This window comes from Panulirus ornatus, chromosome 50, assembly GCF_036320965.1.
Source record: "Panulirus ornatus isolate Po-2019 chromosome 50, ASM3632096v1, whole genome shotgun sequence".
Classification (NCBI taxonomy): domain Eukaryota; kingdom Metazoa; phylum Arthropoda; class Malacostraca; order Decapoda; family Palinuridae; genus Panulirus; species Panulirus ornatus.
This window is the reverse complement of record NC_092273.1, coordinates 27,901,883-27,907,882: the sequence shown is the minus strand read 5'-3', so window position 1 is coordinate 27,907,882 and position 6,000 is coordinate 27,901,883.

The window sequence follows — 6,000 nt, the reverse complement described above, 5'->3', positions numbered from 1 at the left end:
ACCACCTCATCCCCGCCACACCACTCAGCGTCAGTTTCCTGTCGACGCCTCTTCCACCGCTGCCACCCCCACACAGACGCCCACCGCCTGTGACCCCTTCTCCTCTCTCGCGACAGTCATCGTCGCCCCAGCGACTCCATCTTTTCCTTTCCTACAATCTGTCACCTACCCCAGGACACCCAGCGAAAACTAACCTCCACCACTGCGACGCTCCCCACTCCACATTATTTACTTCACTGGTGGATAAATGCTATTTGAAGGGGCAATTAACTGACGGCAGGGGTCGGGACAATGCCAGCGTATATAATGAAGCAACTTTGTAACATCCTATGTATCATTAACCCACTGGGGTCTGACTAAGACCCTTTGTGACCTCTGTAATCTTCCGCGCCACAGCTCACAGGATGAGCATGGGTTGCGCAGGTAGATCCGGCCAGGGTCACCGGCACTAATCAGTCACCAGCTGGGGTTCTTGAAGCGTACCAGGCCTGCAGAAATTAGCATTTGGTGCTGTCATGATCACTGACTGTGGTAAGCTTGGTATGTGGTACTGGCGGGTTGGTAGGTTCTCGTCTGTGGTACTGGTAGCTTGGTAGTGGGGATGAAGCTGGTTCGGTTGTTGGTAGTACTGGTAGTATGGACGAAGACCAGGTTTTATGGTACTGACAGTGGGAATGAAGACTCGATCTGTGGTACTGGAAGCTTGCCACAGTGGGTGAGCAGCCTCTCTCTCATGACAGTGGAGGATTATTACCATGGCCCACCAAGGTCACCCACCAAACATCCCAGCTGACTCACTGACAGCAAATGGCGCGAGCAACCTGGGCTGGCCTGACTGACGCTCTAGGCTCGAGAGAACAACGAAGGAAGGATCTTCTTCATCCTCTGACTTATGGAAACACGATCCACAGTGACACAAAGGTCGGAAATAGAAAAAAAAATTATTTAGAGACATTAATATCAAGTTTAACGTTCCGAGGAGCTTTCATTGTGGGAAATAGATGTCTATAGACTCACATTTAACACAAACAGCTTCTCGCGTGCTGTGATGTGGGTGCCGATCCCACAGCCGCCTCAAGTACGCGTGCACTGGGGTAGGCAAGACAGCAATCGTGTGAGCGAAGGAGGCTTCATTATGTGGTCATGCCATCATTCCCTGGATCGCTATAGCCAGCATGCGAGTGTTCGCGCCTCGATAAACGGGTAGGAGTCCCTTCTTCTACGTATGATCGTGGCGTTGTATATTATTCATAATGTATATCTATACCTGCGCGTCTGTGTGCACTCTAGTGTATGAATCTGGGTGAGGCGGCAGTAGAGTGAGTGTCCAGGGATATACAACAGAGTCGTGGTAGTGTAATACCCTCCCCTCAGGACACGTCAAGACATCCACCTCATACAGACCTCAGAATCTGTCTCTGTCAGCACCCCACGCTCCTCGCCAGCCGCAATCGTGGCTTCGAAGCTGTTCGTCGAATGAAGCTTAATGAGTAACAAGATTAGATTGCAGCTTTGCTGCTCATATCGTACGCTTTCAGCGCTCGTAAGTCAACTCTGCACCCGCATTGACGAGCTCTGGCGCCTCGTCCAAGACTATACAATATCGACACAACGTCAGCAGACGACAGTAGGAACCAAAGTTATACCAAGAAAGACAACTACTCTACCCTAGTGTGGTCTGGGATGCGATGATCGTCTAGCACACGTCAATAGAACTTAAATCATACCACGAAAGGCAACTCCTCTATCCTAGTTTGGTCTGGAATGTGATGACCGTACAGTACACAACAGAAACTAAGTTAAGTGATACCAAGACAACTACTCTGTTTTTAGTATGGTCTGGGAAGTGGTGATCGTACAGGACACGAGAGTAAGACCAAGAAAGGCAACTTCTCTGTCCTAGTGTGGTCTGGGATGATAGTTTCTAAATGCAGTTTTTTACGTTCTTAGGTCAAGTTCCCATTAGGGAATAACACAATCCAAATCGAACAATGCCTCCCAGATTCAACACAAGTAACCTAATCCAATGTTATCTGACCTCATATAAACAAGATTTGACTTACTTGTGACCTTGGGCAACTTTGACCCGTCATCGCGAAGGGCTGTTCTAGGGAGCGTGGAACCCTTGACATAAGCCAGGGTCGCTGACTGGAACGGGAGCTGGTAAACATACACTCTGGGAATCTCAAGCAGTTCCTGTCATGTCTTTCCTGCAGAACTGAGCATGTATGTGATTAGATGTATACAGGTAATTTCAAACTACTTTATCAATATTATTATAATCATCGTTATTATATTATTATTATTATTATTATTATTATGATTATTATTATTATGACATTTTCATTCATATTATCATAATCAATATTATTATTATTATCATTATCATTATTATCATCATTATTATTATTATTATCATCTATTATTTTTATTATACTTTGTCGCTGTCTCCCGCGTTAGCGAGGTAGCGCACGGAAACAGACGCGAGAATGGCCCAACCCACCCACATACACATGTATACACATGTATACACGTCCACATACGCACATATACATACCTATACATTTCAACGTATACATATATATATATAAATACACAGACATATACATACATACACAAGTACATAATTCATACTTGGTGCCTTCACTCATTCCCGTCGCCATCCCGCCACACATAAAATGACAACCCCCTCCCCCGCATGTGCGCGAGGTAGTGCTAGGAAAAGACAACAAATTCGTTCACACTCAGTCTCTAGCGGTCATGTATAATGCACCGAAACCACAGCTCCCTTTCCACATCCAGGCCCCACAAAACTTTCCATGGTTTACCCCAGATGCTTCACATATCCTGGTTCAATCCATTGACAGCACGTCGACCCCGGTATACCACATCGTTCCAATTCACACTATTCCTTGCACGCCTTTCACCCTCATGCATGTTCAGGCCCCGATCGATCAAAATCCCTCTCACTCCATCCTTCCACCTTCAGTTTGGTCTCAGAATTCTCGTTCCCTCCACCTCCGACACATATATCCTCTTTGTCAATCTTTCCTCACTCATTCTCTCCATGTGACCAAACCATTTAAACACACCCTCTCCTGCTCTCTCAGCCACACTCTTTTTATTACCACACATCTCTTTTAACCTTTCATTACTTACTCGATCAAACCACCTCACATTATCAATATTATCAATATTATCATTATTATTATTATTATTATTATTATTATTATTATTATTGTTAGTAGTAGTAGTAGTAGTATCATTATTATCATTATTATAGTTTTCTTTCTTCTTTCAAACTATTCGCCACTTCCCGCATTAGCGAGGTAGCGTTAAGAACAGAGGACTGGGCCTTGAGGGAATACCCTCACCTGGCCCAATTCTCTGTTCCTTCTTTTGGAAAAAAAAAAAAAAAAAAAAAATTATAATTATTATCATTATTATTATTATTGTATTACCATTATCATTATCATCATTATTATTACCATTGCCTATTCAAGAACTTTACATATGAATGTATACACACATGTATGTGTGTGTGTGTGTGTGTGTGTGTGTTTACATCTTTCATTGTTCGAGCAGCCAAGTAACTGTGTAAGGTCGGATAATCACCAAACTCCATCATTTAAGCAGGAAATCCTTGTTTTTGTTACATTCTTGCTCGCTAGGGTCCCTCCCATCTCTGTCCTCCCTCCAACCCAGCCAATTGAGTGTCCTTAAATAAGGTCAAAATTGTGGGGGGGGGGGGTCTTAAACACAACAGTTATGATGGGCAAGTGAAGCGTCTGAAACCAGGGCGATAGTGTAGCGATGGTTAAGAGAAAGAGAAAGAGAGAGAGAGAGAGAGAGAGAGAGAGAGAGAGAGAGAGAGAGAGAGAGAGAGAGAGAGAGAGAGGTGGGGGGAGGACAATCCGGTGCTTCCCCATAAGGGTGTTTACGGCCCCCTATAAACCTCATTTTCTCATTAAAGTACATTGTTGAGTTTACATTCTTCCATCTACTTCGCTGCGTCCTTCCTCCTCACACACAGGAGGAAGTGGGTCGCTCAGGGTAACGCGCTGAGGTGACTTGCTAACACACACCACAGTCACGTTGGAACTACACAATATCGCCTCCATCTGGTTCATCTGACCAAACGATACCTCCCCCTCCAGCAGCCCATTCTAAGCGTAAATATTGGCACCTCAACAAAGCTGATTGGCGTAATTTGCGTAAATTCTCCTCTGACTTTCCTAAGGTCAATTACTGTGTCTTATGTGATGATGCTTCCGTCTCCGCCAGACGCATAGCAGAGGTTATTGTTGCGGGAATGGAAGCATTTATCTCATCTTCCTCCAAGACGACCTCTTCATCCAGTCCATGGTTCAACCGTTCCTGGACTGAGGCCATTCATGTAAGGGATCAGTGCTATCTGGCTCCCATTCACCATTTATCACTACCTGTAAACACAGTAAGCACGTTCTCTGGGAGACGAAACGTTCCTTTATTCAAAGGAAGTGTGATAACCTCTCCTCGTCATCCACTAGTAAGTCTTCGTTTTCTTTAGCCAAGAGCGTCGTTAGCAACTTCTGTCACTCTCCCTTCCCTTCGCTTTTCCGTATCAACCTTTCTTTCCCTCCCTTCTCTGTCACTAGTGGTGTTGGAAAGACCTACCACAGCCCGTGCACTGAGAACAGTTACCTTCTGAACATGTTTCTAAATCTGGTACTCATCCAAGCTCTTCCTGGGTACAGTGCTCTCCACTTTCCTGAATTTTAGCACCGTTAGCCAAGCGTCGGTATACACAGCTGAGGTATTATAGGTAAACCACAACTGGGAGGTCATGATAGTTACTAGTTAATTAGCCATACAAGATCTTAAGACTCGGGTGAGTTGTATATTTCCACATTTTGGATAAGCTCATGGGTGAGGTACATCTAGATCGCCATGGTGGCAGATATACAGGGATGTTTACAGAGTAAATAATATGATCTATGCATCGTGAAGTTAACAGAGGATTAAGTGACGAATGGTTACAGTAATAACAGTTGTTAACGTACCACATAGCCTGACAAACAGAAAACAGAGCAGTTCCCTTGCATAGCTATGCACTTGTTGCACCTTGTTTGGGTAGCAGGACGTCTTCGCGGGTCGTACTTTGCCTTGCATTCTGGGGCGAAGTTGCATGTTGAGGTCGTTGTTGCGACAGGGGGCGTCATGACACGTCTTCTGCATGATCCTAACATCATCTTAACTGGTCGCCTCGGTTCAGGGATGAAGCGTTACCCACTAACTTAAACCTCTCTTCGTCGAGTCTGTAAGTGGCCGATTAGTTTTGATGTCTGCTCAGTCATGATGGGAGATGGAGAGGGCAAGGGACCACAACACTGGTAAATGAGTACTGTGTTCAAGTGATCAGCCATATCGATAAGCATCAGGTCAAGTGTACTGACTATGTGTGAAAGTAAACAATCTGATATGGATGTAATTGCTCTTGGATGACGTTGGTTTCTATCTCACTGCAATCCCCACATACCACAAGCTTACGACAAGGTTACCTCGTCCTGAGTGTGTCAGCTGAGCAGGAATCTAAACATGTACACTCCGTTTGTCTCTTCTCATTTCGCGTTCAGTTGTCTGGTGAAAAGAGAGTTTGTAAGAGACCGAGGATCTGCTGCTCTTGAACAACAAGTTCTCCAGCGGCACCGCTGTCAAGGGTAACCTCCAGAGGGTATGTGCTGGGCTTTCATGAGCTTACATCAGGATAAACTGCTCCATTGTGTACGTCTGCACCAGCCAGACGGCGGCAGAAGTTGCCTGTTCTGGGGGGGGTCATTCACAAGATTGTCAGCCTCAGGAGCAGCCTTGGCACTTGTTTATCTTGGCAAGTTACGTATTTGTGAATGACTCAGTGTATGAGATCAATGATGCTATACATACAAACATACACATAAACACGCACCCACGGATATGCATAAAAATACATGTTTATTTTATGATACTGATGTATGAGACATG